General features: G+C 40.6%; 1 long non-coding RNA gene across 1 annotated transcript; it reads right to left on the reverse strand.

Annotated features, from left to right (window-relative positions):
* Window positions 1-5,525: 5,525 nt before the first annotated feature.
* Window positions 5,526-15,396, reverse strand: LOC148183632 (uncharacterized). Its single transcript, XR_015773520.1, has 2 exons — window positions 15,273-15,396; window positions 5,526-5,909 (listed from the first exon to the last, which is right to left on the reverse strand). It is a non-coding gene; the product is annotated as an uncharacterized LOC148183632 (long non-coding RNA).
* Window positions 15,397-17,444: the final 2,048 nt, after the last annotated feature.

The following is a 17,444-nucleotide window of genomic DNA, read 5'->3' on the forward strand; positions in this document are numbered from 1 at the left end:
AAAACACGAAGAGCAACGCGGAGGAATTCAGGATTCCTTTCACAAGCACAGAGTAATAAAGGATGGCATGGAGGGGGGATTTGTGCACTGCATCTTTTGAGATCAGCACTGCTCAGGGTGCAAACTGCTCCTTGATAAAAATCAGCTGACCACAGAGCAGCCAAATTTGCAGGATGTAGAAATAATTACAGAAAATCACTTTTTTTTTTTGTGTCTACACATTGTTAGTCAGCTCCATAAAACAGAATTATTAATATTAAATAATATTAAAGCATTCTAACATTTAGAATTTGCTCCCACCTCAGTGCTTGTTTCCCTCAGCCTCCTTTGAGCCATCTCAGCCACGAGATTTGTCTCACACCCTTTGAAGCCTCTGCAAAAAAATCGCTTTTTGTTTCATCCTGAGGAGTTGCTGGGGCTGCCTCAACTCGGTGTTGTGCTCATATTTGATTTATGGGATGGGAAATATTTCAGGAGACACAAGAAGCAACTTGTTGGTTGAAATTCAGCTCGTTGTGGGTTTGAGGCACCGGTGATTTGTGTTATTTGGAGGGACATCACTTGGATTCCTCTCCAAACAAGCTGGCAGCAGTGATTATTCAACACAGCAGTGAAAATAGATATTTGCTGACACAGAACTAGATATGTTCATTAGAAAAGTCATCTAACAGAATGATATTTTTTCAGTCTGAGGGTTGGAGATTGAATATTAATTAAGGGCAGCGTCAGTCGTTGCTTCACTAACAGCGAGATCAAGATTTTGGGAGAGGGTTAAAGAAACATAAAAATTTGATAGATTTGAGTGAAAATCAAATTTTAAATCTCCTGGACAATCATCAGGATCTTCCAGGCTTGACAGAAGGGCTATGGAATTGGAAAAGGGAGGAATGGAAATCTGAAACGAGACAAATTCTGCCCCAGCGCTCTCTGAGCTCCCACATTTACTCATTTACACGTCTGTCCTCTCCTCGTTTGTCACTCAATTTTATTGCATTTATTGCAAATGTAAGGAAGAAAAATCAGATGTGTTCTGGTTTATGGGTCAGAAATTTCCCTCAGAGCTCAGAAGAACCTTCAGCATGACCCCGAACGCTGCGTGATGATGATTTTAGCCACGGTTCAGTGAGCAAGACTGAATTTCAGACATTTTGTGGGGATTTTTTGTTAATAAACATGATCCCAACTGCGACAACAGGAAACTCACAGCACTCATTAAAATGACAACTTCAAAGAGCAGCGTTTAACTGGCAATGGATTAGAGCTTGGAGGTGGCCAAAAACTGGGCAGGAGCCTCAGCAAGCAATGAAATCCTTCCCTGGGCCAGGCTGGGATTTGGGATGGGGAGGGCTGGGAGCTCATTGGGATGTGCAGTCCCTGTAATCTGACACAATCACACTAAAGAATTTAAATAAATTTAAAGAAATTTAAAATTACTTTTAAAATTATTAAATTAAAATTATTATATTATAAATAGTAAATGATTCTATTTCAATATAATTATAATATAATATATTGTATATAATTTATATATAATTTAAATATATGAATGTATATTTATATATAATTTATATATAATTTTAATATATAAATATATATTTATATATAATTTATATATAATTTTAATATATAAAAATATATATTTATATATAATTTATATGTAATTTGTATATAATCTATAAATAATTTCATATACATTACAACATATTTTGCAATAATTTAACTATTTAATAATTTATTATTATTTATTATTATTAGAATTATATTAATGTTAATATAAATATTTACTAATTTAAAGAAATATTTTATATATTATATATTATATTTATAATATATTAAAGTATAACTAATATATAATATATATTACATATATATGTAATATTTATAATATTTATAATGTATTATCTATATTATAATGTATATTATATATTATAATATTTTATATCTAGTACTATATATAATACTATATTATATATTATAAAGTTATATTCTAAATAATAAATAATAAAATTGTATTTTCTATTATATATTATCTCATAATTATTGTATTATTAGAAATTAAATTTATATTAAAATTATTTAATTTTTTTCTGTATTATCAGTAAAAAAAAAATCATTAGGACTGTGTGGATTTTTTGCTCCTCCCTTTAAGTGGCAATAGTTTATCAATTGCTAAACCTTTATTATTAGCTAATGCTAATTATTATTAATATTTGCTCCCAAAATTAACAAGTTTCATAAGATAAGGCAATGATTTGCACTGGAAAAAGTCAATATTTCACTGGAAAAAATAAAAAGGATTCTCTGCAATCCCCAGACCTGAGAGCTGGAGAGATTTTCCTCTTGCTTTGAGACAGGGGAGTTCAAAGATGCCATTTCTGGATTATTCTAAATTTCTGGATTATTCTAAAGAGATATTCCATATCTCCTCAATGTGTTTTGCTGATACTTTTCACCCCTCAGTTGGTTTGATTTTCAATATCCTTTTTTCCCACCTGGTATTTTTGGGCAGAATTCTGAATTAAATAGAATTACAGAATCACGGAGCGGTTTGGGTTAGAAGGGACTTCACGAGCAGCCAGTTCCATTGGCAGGAACAAAATATCCTCAAGGAATTTGCCATTCCTCACTTCTCCAAGGCAGAGGGTGATGGTGGGGGAAGAGTTGCAAGATGAGGCCTCAAAATAAAAAAAATTAAAATATAATAGTAATAATAATAATTATTATTATTATTATTATAATCCTTAAAAGTCCAAAAATTCCACTTTAATTTCATTTTTGACAGCACTGCTCCCAGCTGAGGGGGCCACACCCTTTTCAAAGCACCTGCAGGAATTCGGGATAACACTGGGATTGCACTGGGAAACAGCTCATGAGAAAAGAATATTAATAACTGAAATTTAGGTGATTCCAAATTTGAAAGGTAACTCAGCAAATCACATTCCTCACTGTTAATTACCACAAAACACTGATTCAGGAGAAATCTAGAGATAAATATTATGATTATAAGCACTTTTCAAGATCCATAGCACAGCAAATCTCTGCATTTTGTGTCCCTCATTAATAATAAAAAATATTTTGGCTAGGCTCAGCTATTTATTTCAAGGGCTCTCCTTACATTTCTTAAATGTTTTATAAATATGCTAAAAAATAAATTTAAAATAAACTAAAAAAGGAGAGAAGAATGACTTGGTTTCTGCATGAACACAGAACCTAAAGAGTCACAAGAACATTGAGGAACAGTTGTAAAAATGAATATTTTTCAATATATAGAGGAATACAATATGTTTTTTATATATATATATATAATTATGTTATATATGTTGCATTATTAAAATATAAAATAATAGACTATAATTAATATAATTAATATAACATAATATAACATAACATAACATAACACTATATATATATTATATATATATATTTAATAGCAGGGATTAAGAGAACAATGCAATAAAAATCTGTCTCTGATCAAATGTTTCATATATATTAAAAATTCATACTTAAAAGTATTTTAGTTATCAAATTGGAAGATCTGCCACCTAATCTTCCAAACATCAAGAGTAGACAAAGATAAAAGAAGAGATTTAAATCAATTTTAGTATTATTTAGGTTTAGTGTTCAGTCAGATAAAATATAAAATCAAAATATTTGGCTTCAGTAAAGGGAATGAGGGACTGAAAGCAGTTTAAATAAAGGCCTGGAAAAATCAGAACCAGTGTCTAAAAAAATGGAATCTGCAGAACTGAAAATTTAGGGAGGTAAATGAGAAAAATGAGGGGAAAAAGTGCAGGAAAAAGATTGGAAAAAGGACAGAGGCAAAATGTGGCTTCCAGGATTTATGCAAATACAGATATAGGTGAAGCCAGCAACTTTAAAGCTGGAGGAAGAAACAAGGTGGGACAAATCCTGGAAGGTGGAAATTTACCTCTTGAAATCCAGTTGGTTTTGTGGCCTTATGTGATAATGAAACTTAATCCATTAAAAATCAACAGTGGAAACCTTTTAAAGTATTCCTGTGAGGATTTCACCCTTCATTTCCAAATATTTCCAATGAGAAGCCGGATTAATTTTTAATCACAGCTTAATGCAATTTCACATTCCAACAGCAGTTTTTCCTCTCTTTCTGCTGAGCAGCTCCTGGTGAAATCCCCCAAAACTGCAAACCCAGCCTGGGCCTGGTTTTCCTGGTACTGGGAATATTTTCTTTGTAGTCTGGCTTGGAGTGAATGGAATCGTTTCTGTGGCCCTGGAAGAGCAAAGTGTGTGGCTAATTAGTTATTGGTGCTCACACTAAATGATCTTGGGGAGGTGATAATTGCATCCAGTGCGTGTTAACTTCCAGGCAGCCTCTGAAAACAGCCTGGAGGAGAGATGGATTCCATAGGAAATATTCCATTTGAACGTTTCCCAGAGCTGATCCCTCCTTTGGTCCTTGCTGGGGTGCACCCTGCTTAAAAATCTCATTCCATTTACAAAGCTCCTCCATGCCTTGATTTCTCGGTGTCCTTAATGAAGCTAATTGTATTTCTATATATTAAAATGCTTTCATGTATCTGAAGAGAAGTATCTGCTCCAGAATCATTTCTCGCTGCTCACAATAAGATCCTCAGTGGGCTCTGAACGAGGAAACAAAGCATGCAGTGAGATCATCCCTGGGAGATTGGAAGGGAAAGGAAGGGATGGAGGGATGGAGGATTCTCCCTTGCACTGCCCAATCTTTGGCCAAGTCAAGCCTGGCACTCAGGAGAGGAGCCCCAAGGACAGAGCTCACTCAGGGCTGCTTCACCCCTGCCCAATTTACCCACAGACTCCACCTCTGTGTGCTCAGAGAAATCAGATGAGCACAAATCCAGCAGGATCATCTCTGCAAAAACAGGAATTTACATACAAAATGTTAGAGCTGCTGCCACAAACATCTGGAGCTTCAGCCCTCTGCTGCCTCGCTTCCCAGGCAGAGCTGAAAGGAATAAATCCAACTTTCAGACAAGGATCAAAGTTGAACTTTAGTCTTCTCAGCCAGGAAGAGCAATCCCAAGGTGCTGCTCAGCTCCTGCAGGGTTATTTTGGAGTGGGTACAGTGGCAAGAAACCTCCCTGGACTTGGAAACATATAATATATGTTTATTATAACATAACAAATACTATATGTTTATTATAACATGAACAAATATTTATTATTATTAATAATGTAAATTAAAATATAAAATAAATTATTATAGATTATTTATATATTATTATTTGATATTATATTAATATATCATTTATTATTTTATTAAACATTATTGGAAACAGCTGGCACAGCTTGGGAAAATGGCTAAAAGAAACACACATTTTCCTTAAAATTGGGAATGAAGCAGGCACCAAGGATGTCACAGCTCAAGAAACATTTGGATAAAGCTCTCAGGCACAGGGTGGGGTGGTTGGGGTGTTTGTGCAAGGCTCCATGAGCTTTGTGGGTCCCTCCAGCTCAGGATATTCCCAAATTCCCCAGGTTCAAAATGGTACTGCCCCCCTGAATTGAGGTGTAGGAGATGATAAATGCACAGCTCCATGCACATCCCACAGCGAGCCAGGATATATATTTATTTAATCCTTATCTCCTGGAGTGATTTTTAATGACTTTTTGAACTGCTAAGGCACTTGGAGGCTCAGATCCTTTCTTGGTCCCAGTGTTTCCCTGCAAGATACTCGACATCCCCTCTCTGCCAGGGCTCACAAAGCAAACACTGACGAGGCAAATGTTTGATGTAATTCTGTTTCAATTAGTTTGTTCTTGGCACCTTTACACGTTTATCTGCATCCAAACCTTCACGCTGCAGCAATTATTTACTTCATCTTCTAATTAGTAAGTGCTGAGCCTTGAGGAACTGGTGCAGTCTCTGCTTTGGGAGAGCTGGGAATGTTCACCTAGAGAAGAGAAGGTTCCAAGGAGACTTTAGAGCCCCTTCCAGTGCCTAAAAGGGCTCCAAGAGAGCTGGAGAGGGACATTGGAAAAGGGCCTGGAATGTGCTTTCAGCTTCCCTACCAAGGCAAAGGCTTGAGAGAGCCCAAAATTCTTCATCCCCTCAGGTTCAATAATAAAAAAAAGAGAGTTGGTGTTCCAGTGAAAAAATCTCAGCCACAGTAAGTACTTCTGCTTCAAAAATAAAACCTTAAATGACTTCCCAGAGCATTTTTCCCACAGAAAATGTTTGTCTTAGCCCACCTCCCTGAGAAACCAATAAATCCTCCCAAATCAACACTGTCCTCCGCTGGAAACATCCAAGCTCCAGCCCCCATCTCCTCTCCACTCCTGACAAGCAGCACAGCCCCCAGCCAGGAATGGGATCACTTCAGTTTTTGCCCATCACTTTCTTCTCTAAAGAGTTTCAAGTTTTGAGAAAATGGAGGCACTTTCAAAAGGACAAAGTGCTCGTCCTGCTGTGGGGTGAAGCTTCCTCTCCACCCTTGGTGGCTTTGCTGCTGAGAGGGCTTTGGTGTTTTGCTTAGGAAGGAGCCAAATGAAACAAAAGTGACAGCAGCACCTTGTTCCAGCAGGGGAAACTCCACATGGACCTCTTTACTACTCTATTCTTCAAGATCTGATTTTATTCTTGAAAGAGCTGATAAATTCCCAGCTAAATGAATATCCCATCTGCCCATAAAGTCAGCTTTCAACACCAAAGGAAATCCAGTCTGTGTCCTGAGTGCTGCAGCCTAAACACAGAACCTGGAAAGGTGCGTGGGGAAGCCAATTATTTTCCTCTTGCAAGCTGATTTATATTATAATTCAAAATGCAAACACAATAATTCCAGCACTCTTTCTTCCAGAGGAAATACAGATAACAAGATAACGCAGGGAGGATTCATTTCCTACAAGCTGCCTTTGTGTTGTTTATTGAGCTAAATAAACATGAGGGATGTGTGATAATCACAAAGCATCTTCCTGTGGCAAGATAACTGATAGTGCTGGGGGGTTTGCTTTAGTTTTAAAACAAGGATTAGAGAAAAATAAGAAAAACAGGACAAAACCCAACGTGGAATTGTTCCTTAATTTGGCAGCACAGAAGTTTCCCCAGCAGTTTTTCAGGGCAGGCTGTGCCCAGGTGCCTCTCAGCAGAGATTAAATCGGTGTTTCTCAATTTGGGCTTGCTCAGAGCTGTGGCTGATAACTTACCTTTAATTGTTATTCCTGCCACCCTCTGCCTATCAACTGTTAATGTGTTTCCACAATTAATTAGCCATTAGTGAAGTCCCTACTGTAACCAGCCTGTGTCCCCAGGGATTTCCGACTGGAAATCCACCATTTCAAGTGGGATTTGCTGAGCTCTGCAGGCTCCAAACCTGTGGAACCAGAGGGCTGCAGAAGGCCAGATGTGAAGACAATCCTCAGACATTCCTGTTAGAAAATCCCAGTAAAACCAGTGCTGCTGGATCCCGTTGGATCCCGAGCATCCAGACTTTGTTTCCTTCCACCTCCCGCTCCCTGGACACTGCCAGGGGTGGAGACGGAAGGGTTTGGGGCTGGAGGTTGCTCTGAGCTGGATGATGATTTTCTTGTCTTTCTCAATGCTCCAAGATGCAATTCCCAACTCAGCCCAGGAATAAAGCAGGGATTTTCCATCCTGGGCATGGAGCTGTCACCCTGCACCTGGGATTGTTCCCTAGCAGCAGAGGTCTGTTTATACATGACCAGATTATGGCCCTGTTTCCTGTGGGAGCAACCAGCAATTTGCAATGAAAATAGCTTCCAGTTTGCTAAAACATTCCCTGTCTCCCTTTAAAGTCACCTTCTGCCTCAGCTGGAATCTGATTCCAAAAGATGCTGGAAAATTAAGGACATTGTCCTGTGACTTTCTATGACCCCAGCAAGGAAACACTCCTATTAAAAAAATCCCTGGAGAGGCAAATAATCCAAACATTCCTGCAATCCTCAAAAAAAAAAAAAACCCCAAAGACTCAATGTTTCCCAACTCTGAAGTGCTGGAGATCTTCAGTGTTTTGCAGGAAAAACAGCAAATATGTGCAGGCCAAGGATCTTCCTGCGAGCCCAAAATAAATAAATTGGGATTGATAATCTCAGTTTGGGAGCAGAGCTGCCACCACCAACCTCCCGTGGCAACCTGAGGCACCACTGGATTACTGGAATAATGATGGAACTCCTTGGAGAGGATTCCTAAGAGTCTGGTATTCCAGTGGAATTTGGAGCTTGGAGGAAATAAATGTCTGTCTTTGTGGAAATCGGGACATGCTCAGAGGTGACACCCCCAAAGCTGAGATACCCTTCAGGCATCCAAACCCTGAGTGGGGAATTTCCACCCTCTCAGATGGTTCCTGAGTGCCTTGGCAGCAAATTCCAGGGGTCAATAGGACACCCTAGTGCCCATTAGATGGAAAACTCTTCTTAGCGGACCAGGCACAAACACAAATCAACACCATATTTTTATTTTTTTTTCCTGGTTTTGACCATGTCTGTAACACATCTGGAGAAAAGCACAATTCCATCCTCAAATGTGTTACAAAATTAAGATATTTCCCCTAACGTGGAAAATGTCATTTCTGAGGAGAGAGGATAAAACAGGAATACAGGAGGAATTACAAGCAGGGGTTTTTGGTACCTGTTTCCCTGTCAGCCTGGCAGGGAAATGAGCTCTGTAAAGTTGATGCTGAAGAGAAAGGTCACTGTGCAGGGTACACATGAGGCTACTCCTGGAACATAATCATCAAGCAAAAATTCTGAGCAGCTATAACAGCAACTGGCATCTCACAGCTGCTTTGCAGTAACATTTTTCTCCATTTTCACTACATTTCCTGGAGAAGGTCTTATAAATACTACAGCAGGACTGAGAAATAATTATCCATTCTTTCCACGAGTGTCCATAAATATTCTGCTGCTCTGTTTGGGACTGAAGCATGGCCTGACCTATAGCAGAGCTCAGGAGAGACCGGGAGAGGAGATGTTTATTATTTTCCTGCTGACTCCCAGCTGTGGGATCAATGCAAGGAGAAAAACCTTCCTGGCTGGCCCTTGCCCTCCTCATGCACGGACAGGAGCAGACATTTCCAGCATTTCCACATCTATCAGCACCCTCAGAGATCTGACACGAGCCCTCAAGCAGAGTTTTCTCCCTCATGGCGTGTTCTTTGGGCACTGCAAAGGTTTGGTTTGCACAGAAGCTCACGGCTCAGGTTGAGCCTTCTTCACCTGAGCTCCCAAAACCAGCAGAGGTGACAGAGGAGACAAAGCCCTTGCAGAGGGAGCACTTGGAAAGGAAAAAATCAGATTTTTTTTTTTCTGTATTGAATGTTATTGTCAATAATGTGTGAGCCGCTGCGTGACACGAAAACAAACAGAATTTAACATCTCCCTTTTAATTGCTCACCAACCCTTTAAAATACACTCAAGGCTCGTTTTTTACACAGTTGCATGCAGCTGGTTTAGCTTTTAAAAACTCCTTTTCAGCATTTCTGGATGACCTGAAATTTCCAAGAATGCCAGGAACTCCAAATACCTTTTCTAGAAGGTGGCAGCTGCCCTGACCCTCTGCAGCACCTGGATTTTGGTGTTTTTCTGGAACATTCTCCGCTGCTGGACTGATTTACTCCCTCTATTAAGCAGGAAACTTTAAAGCTGACATTTCTAATTGTTTCAGCTCTGTTTACTCAGAGGTGTTTAACACCAGCAGTGTTTTCTGACCAGGCCCTTTGGAGCTCTCTCACCGAGGAGAGTTTGCTGTGCTACAGTGAAAATAAACAAGCCCCAGAACTCCTGTTAGAAACTGAGGTGCTCAGAATTAACCTTTTGTTCAAGAAGAACCAGAACTGACTTAATTGGAGCCAGCTCCTCGCTGATGGAAGGGAAAGAGGAGGATTTTTGTTCCTTGGGGAATGAGCAGCTCTGAGGAGCACAAAGCCAACCTTGGCAGAGCCACCATCTCGTAGTGAGAGGCACAAGGGATTTATTTAATCCAGAGGCTCTGGAAACAATCAGATTCCAGCTGGGTCAGGAGAGTGAGGGACCAGGAAGGTGTGGGAATCACTGCATGGATTTTCAGGCATTCTCAGCAAGGCCTGAATCTGGTGTAAAACAAAGCTGTGTTTATGTTCTGTAACAAAGGGTGAGCAGCAAACACTGCTCAGTCAGGGCTGGAAATCATCCAGCATCACTCCTGCCTCCCTGGCCACCCCCAGCTCTGGACTTATCCTGCAATTTACCTGCTTGAAGTTCTCATTCTCATCCTGGAAACTTCAGTAAGTCTTTTTTATCCCCCATAGAAGGGTTTGGGTTGGAAGAGATCTTGAAGCCCACCCAGTGCCACCCTGCCATGGCAGGGACAGCAGTCCCAGGCTGCTCCAAGCCCCATCCAGCCTGGCCTTGGGCACTGCCAGGGAAATATTTTTGCTCTAAATGAGATTATTTTAATTTTCTCTGCCCAAGCCAGGAGCAACAGCAGCAACACAACCTGCAGAGCTGAGCTGCACTATCCAAATAACACCCAAATATTTGCCTGCCCATTTTTGTCTCAAGTCTGAAGAAAACTTCCAATTTATTGCAGCTGTGCTCTCTCACTGAAACACAACTTTACGAAACATTCCTTGTTGAGACACTTAACTTCAGCTCCTCTTTTTTCAGGTCACTTTTTCAGGCCATTTCCCTTTGTAGTAAGATCTCCCAGCCAAACCTCCCTATTGATTGATGGATGGGAGACTTCTCTCCAAGTCAATAATAGCCCAGAGCAGGAATCAGCAGCTCTTTGCTGTTATTTATCCATAAAGAGCTTTATTGAGCTAAACTGGTGTTCAGTTTAGCCTCTCACGGTTTATCATTTTATTTTTCTACCAATTGTCCTTCTTAACTCTGTTGGAATCTGCTGCCAGCTAAATCAGGCCAGAGAAAGCTTAACAAGTGAATGACAACCATAATTCAGTGTTTACTGCTTCAAACCCTGATCTTGCCATTCTAGCAGCAAAATTCCTGAGATATTTAGAAATTAGTTTTTCTTGCAAGAAGCAATATGCAAGGAATAATGAAAGGAGTGGATTAAAGGGAGCAGGGAATTTATGATGTGCCCAGCAGAAATCTATCAGCTGTGATTGGGGTACAAATATCATTTCATACCATGCTGCACAGTTTCTCCCCAACTTCATCAATTGCCTCCCATGACAATGTAATATTGAAAGAAATAAACAGAGCTAAATCACTGAAGAGATGATTATTTGTTCATTACTTAAGACTGTATGTTTCAATTGGCAAAAAATAAGACTAAAAGCAAATGTTCGCTGCTTTGGCTCACTAATTAACTCTGCATCTAAGCTGGCATTTTTTTATTGTTCTACCTCAGAATCCTAGAATTAGAGGTATAAAAAAATAACTGGACTTGGAGGGTCATGCTTTTATCAGTTCCTTGTAAAATTGTTAGTTTCTGGGATATTTCTCCCCTTTTTCCAGTCTTGGTAGTGATTCACAAGCTAAAAAATCCCCCTTTTATTATTTTCCTAAGATTACACTGTGCTTTCACTTAATATATGTAATAACATTTAGATAGAATTATGAAGGTTATTGTGATGATTAATCATGATCCACAATTAAAAAACTCCAAAATGGTGTGAAACTGTGGCAGTTCTCTGGTGTTTAGGAGCCAAAGTGCTCAGATTCCCACATTTCCATGCCAAGAGTGAGCCAAATAACTTTTGTAGAAAACCCCAAACCTTCCCCAAAAGATGCATTTTCCACCCTTAAAAGGTTGCCCCTCAATTTTACCGCACATTTCAAAGACTTCAAAAAACCTTGCCAGTCTTGCAAACACTTCCAAACCTGTGCTCAGAACAACTCTTTGCTCTTAAAAGCTGCCAGGGATTTAAAAATTTTGGTGTGTCTCAATCTCAAACCCTTCCTGGGGCAGAGGTAACACTAAGAATTTTTAGAAAGGGTGTAAAAAAAACTTTTTTAAATTACTGGTGCAACCCCTGCCCTCAGGAGAATTTTTGCTGCTGTCAGTCCGTGTTTGGTGATCCTGGCAGTTTAAATCCTAAAACCAGCGTGATTTCTCCTCTGCATTGTGACTTTCAGCAACAAATCCTGATCTCATTATCACCATGAATATCATATAATCCCCTTTTTTATCCTTCTGAGCCCTTGGTTTTAAGGTTCTCTAGCGGTGCAAAGCCCCCAGGTGTTAATTGCACATTGTGGGGATCACTCTTGCAGCTCATCCCATGCTCCCATCCCATTAAATTTCATGTTCCCATCCCAAGGCATCAGCAGGAGCAGCTGATAAAGCTTCCCTGCACTATTAATTGTTTTGTAGGATCTGCTATTCCTATTAATTGTCCAAGCTGCTCTCTTCCCAGACATTCCTCTCCCCTGGGAGCAGGGAGAGGCTTCCAGAGAAGCTGCCCCATCCCTGAAAATATTCAGGGGAAAGCTGGACAAGTCTTGGGGATTACCCCTGCACAAAGGCATTCCTATTTATTTATTTAAAACCTTAACTCCTGCTTTAAAATATCCAAACAGTGGGATTGGGGCTGTCTATTCCCAACAAAAACGTGTCCAAGGCACAGGGAACGAGCAATGCCAGGCCGGTTGCAAAGTCTATATTTCATTTTCTGCTCTCCGTCGAGTCTCGGTGGTTCCTGCAGTGAATAATTGGCTGCACCTTGTAAAACACGAAGTGAAACATGTACAGAGAGTCTGTTCTGTCCACCCAGATGTGTCTGTGGAATAATAAAGACCTAAAGATTGCAGCTGGCCTTGGCAGACTCCAAAATCCAGGCTTGTAAAGACACTGGGATCATCTTTATGGATTCATCCAGGTAGGAAAATATAATTAAAGGATGGAGACACCAAGACCTGTCTGTGCTGACAGCCTCAGACCTGGGATCCACTCTCAATTTAACAAGCCAATTAAGGCAAATTAACAGAATTATAGCCTGCTTCAGTGTCCAGAAGGGGAAAATCCCAAAGGGATAAACACAACTCACAAGCTAAAAATCCCCCTTTTTTTTTTTCCTAAGATTACACTGTGCTTTCATTTATTCTTGATTTTAATATATGTAATAATGTTTAGCTAGACTTGTGAAGGTTATTGTGATGAATAATCATGATCCACAACTAAAAAACTCCAAAATGGGAACTGGTACTCCAAGGGAACTTGCACTGCCCAAGAGATGGTTCAGGCACTGGGAGCTGCTGGCCTGGAAGGAAAGAGCTGACCCTTCCTGATTTCACACAGCAGGGTTTTCTTCCCAAAACACAGGAGTCAGAAATTGCATCCCAAAGCCCCAGGGAAGGTGGGATGTTTTTCCCCCCAGTTCTCTCACTGCAGCAACTCGTGGTGTGCATGGTTTCAGCTCCACCGAGCCCCAGTCCTCCAGCACATCCTGGGAAAGGCGTTTTTAAATGGGAAATAAACTCAGCTAAGCACCAAAATCATCCTTGGTAGCATCACGCTTGTTTATCAGAACACTTCAGCACAGAAGACTCCCTGATGCAGAATGTTTTGCTAAATATGAGGATTACACGTTTGTGTAATAATTGATTTTTTTTAATAGGGTTTTTAGAAGCTCTGCTTTCCAGTCCCTTTATTCTTACTCTTCAGTGGTGGATGCACTCACCTTATATCCAGGTTTTATGGGTTTTGGTGCTCCAACAGCTTCATGATCAATATTTAAATTCAAGTTACATGGAACAATGAGCTACTAATGCTCATGAAATTCCTACATTTGATCTGTTGGTATAAGGCCTGCAGTAACCATTGATCAAAACACACATTGCCTTTAAAACACAGGTAATAGTGGGTGGGGAAATAAAAAAAAAACCTTCCTGAATGAAGCATTTAAATAATTAAACCTTCCAAGACTTTAGTTTGAAGCGTCCATCCCCAGCCACTTTGGAATGAAGAGCAGAGGCTGGGAAAGGCAGTGCCCAGCAAAGTGGGAATTCCTGCTCCTTGTTTGGATTCCAGGGCTGGCAGCTTCCATTGCTCATTCCCTGCACTCCCAGGAATTCTTGGGAATTCCTTCCCTCACCCAGCTCCTGGTTCCTGCCCCCTCACACGGAGCAACTCGAAGTTTTGAGGAGAATTAATTTAACCCAGCACTGCTCTGCTGAAGGCCACACATCCCTAACAAACAAGGTGGTAAGAGGCAGAGTTTTGTTTAGTCAATATTTTCCTTTAGCAGTTCAAAGCAAAGAAAAACCCAACATTTTGGATTGGTTGGTGAAATCGTGTGGTTTTAAAATTGTCTTTCACCAAAAAGAGCAGAAAAAAAGATAAAGGAAGTTACATTAATGCCTCCTGAGGAAGGTAAATAAATTAATGAAGCATCTGGTTGGCTTAAGCGAAGTTATCCAAGGGATGTCTGTCCCATAGAAGTGTTTTTTTGGCTACAGCACATAAACAGATCTGACCAATTTAGGAAAATATTTGATTATCAATAACACAAACCAGCCCACTTGAATAATCATGATTTTATCCTCAGAAGGAGGCGCTTCCCAAACAAGCACTGGGATAAACAATCTCCTTGGGATTGCTTAGAGTGCTCCAGCTTCTGAATTCTAGAATTCCCTGCTTTTGGGGCTTTGTCCTGCCCAGCTCTCCCCATCCCCAGCAGCTTTTAGAGCCTCTTTCCAAGGAGGAGTGACTTGAGCGAGATAATTGGAGCATCCTTCTGCTGCTCCTGCAGCCAGAGTCAAGAGGAGGAGAGAAAAGGATGAACCCAGAGCCTTGAGAGCTGTGCAAGCTCGAAGCAGCAGCATTTTGGGGCCTTGGCAAGAAAGAAATGAGCATTTTATTGCTGGAGAAAATTCTTCAGGAGCAAATCACTCATCGCCTGGGCCTGCCTCATTCTGGGAGCTTGTTATGCTCTTGTTTACTTAGAGGCAAAAGTTACACCCTGAAATTATTTAAGACTCTGAGAATTAAATATTGGCAGGCCTGACAAGAGGAGAGGATGGATTAAATATGTCAACAAAAAAAAAAAATAGAAAAAAAAAAGAGGGTGGATTAGATTTTTCAAAGCCTGAAAAAAAAAAGCACTTGGAAGCCAGTTTATGTGTTAAATCAGATTTCTAACATCAGTTCTCCAACATGCATCATAAAAGCAAGAGTTTTAAGAAGTCAAAGATTTGCAACAGCTAAAGAACAAAACCCAGCCAAACAACAAATCTCCAACTTCAGTGAGTTGTTTATAACCCCTTTAGATGAAAGGGAAAAGAAGTAAATTTTTCTTATATTCTCTAATCAATGGAAGCTATACAGAACCAAAGAGCATCCTTGGGACAAGTCTTACCTCTTGGACAGTGGACAGAAGATTTCTTGCCCTGGTTCCAGCAGCTGGATGGGCTGAAGAAGAGAAGATAAACAGATTCCTCACTCCTAGCAGGAAGCACTTTCTGGGACAAGGAAACATCCAGTCCTGCTGCTCTTCCTGCTTTTATAAACCCCAGCAGCTGCTTCCCCCTGAGTGATTTCCCTCCTTCAACCATTTTCAGCTGCTCAGGGATGGAGCCCCTGGATTTGCTTTGTTAAAATATTGACTGTGATCCTAGGGGTTCATTGGGGACATCTGCTCCAGGTCACCTCCAGCAGGACTGGTGGTGGGGAAAAACAAAATTGTTTCGATTGGATGTTAGAAAAATGATTGATAATGATGAATGAGCTGAAATGGAAACAATTAGGTTGGATGTGAGGAAGGAATTCTTCCCTGTGAGGGTGGGGAGGGGCTGGGATGGAATTAAAGGTAAATTAATAAAAACATGAGAACTAAAGCCAGTGTGATGTGCATTTTTTAATGGTACCTTGGCCTTGGTCCCCATTCCCAAATTTCAGGATCCCAAATTTCAAGGTAACTTTATTCTATTTATATTTATATTGTCTCAGCTCCTGATGATCTCAGAGAGTCTTTTCAATCTTAATAGTTCCATAATTCTCTAATATAAATATATATTCCTGTGGAGGGTGAGCAACATTCTGGCTTTTCACATCAAAAAAACTTCAGGGAAATATTAGTGAGTGTTGAGCACCAACTTTAGCAGCTGAACCTTTGTGAGTGTGATGTCAGTGTGACATTAAAATGCTCCCAAACCCTGCGTAGGGAAGTGTTTCATGAGTAACTGCTAATATTGCACAGCCACAGCTGTCAAGATGAAACAGGACAAAAATGGCAGGAAAATCGTGTTCTCATCTTTAAAGAGATTAAAATACCCAGCCTGAGGAAAAGCAGATTAACCAGTGCAAAAAGCACTTGGCAGTGGCCACCCTGGTTCATTCTGAGATTTGCCTGAATGACTTCCAGACTCGTGTTTGGAGTGAGGGGGTTTCAGCACATTCAACAAATCAAAAGATGCCTTTCCACACCATGAACTTCCAAGGTGACAAATTCGAAAGGAGCTGGAATGTCATCACCTCTTGCTGATAAAGCAAGAGAAGAACACGTGTTTTTAAGGGCTTGGGATTCATCCTGGATAAATCAGGAGCAGAGAAGGGAACAGTGACAGGAAAGCAAATCCTGGGTGTCTGTGGTGACTCCTCCATGCTCTGAATACCTCAGAGAACCTGGAGCGTCACATTCCCTTCCTTGGAGCTCTCTGACCACTTTATAAATCTGATTTTCTGCAAATATTTGGGAGCGTGGTAGTTGATGGCAGGACAGAAGTGGAATGCTGATGACTTTTGGCTGCAAATGCAGCAGATGAAAACTCATTCGATCCAAGGCGAAGTGTCGCCTTTAATAAAGTAATGCCATGCCATGCCTCCCCCGTCGCTGGCCTGTGGTGACATGAAAAATTATAATGGGGGAAATGCAGAACTTTGCAGATATAAATAACTGGAGACTCTGAGAGAAAATTTCCAACCGGGGCGGTGGAAGAGCGTAAACATTTATTAAGGAGCTGCAGGGAAGGAGATTATTGCCACCTATTGACAACAGCACTAAAATAATCCAGCCTGTTTGCTCCTGGTGAGTAGGAATTCCTCCCTGGGAGCTTTGCAGCAGGCTGTTCCTACTGGATTTGTGTGGTAGAGGATACAGGGATTGGGAATAGCAGAGGATTTGAGGGACAGGACCCCATCTGAGGGGAATTTTTAAATAATCCAAGCCTTTAGAGAGGTGATTTAACAGTAATTGAACACTTGGCAAACCAGGCCAGAGCGTGTGGTGCTGCTGGATCCAGAGGGATGGAGCAGGCACAGAGCAGGGGGAATGTGGTAAATCCATGGAGTGGCTGCCATCCCACAGGAGCAGTGGTGTTTCTTCCATGGGATTTCTCCCTGGAGCTCCTGGATGGATCCCACTGCTGTCCGTGGCTCCTGCTCGGGGCAGCGCTCAGCTGGAGATGGCTCAGACACTGCCTGGAATGTCCTTAAAACCTGGATTGGAGAATGAACACAACTGCAAATCAAATCAAAAATAAGCAGCATTCAGCCACACAAGGTGTAAAAACTGGGTAATCCTTCACCAGGA

Source organism: Pseudopodoces humilis, chromosome 11 (assembly GCF_049639895.1).
Source record: "Pseudopodoces humilis isolate 2021_Gansu_Grassland_sample_001 chromosome 11, ASM4963989v1, whole genome shotgun sequence".
Classification (NCBI taxonomy): Eukaryota; Metazoa; Chordata; class Aves; order Passeriformes; family Paridae; genus Pseudopodoces; species Pseudopodoces humilis.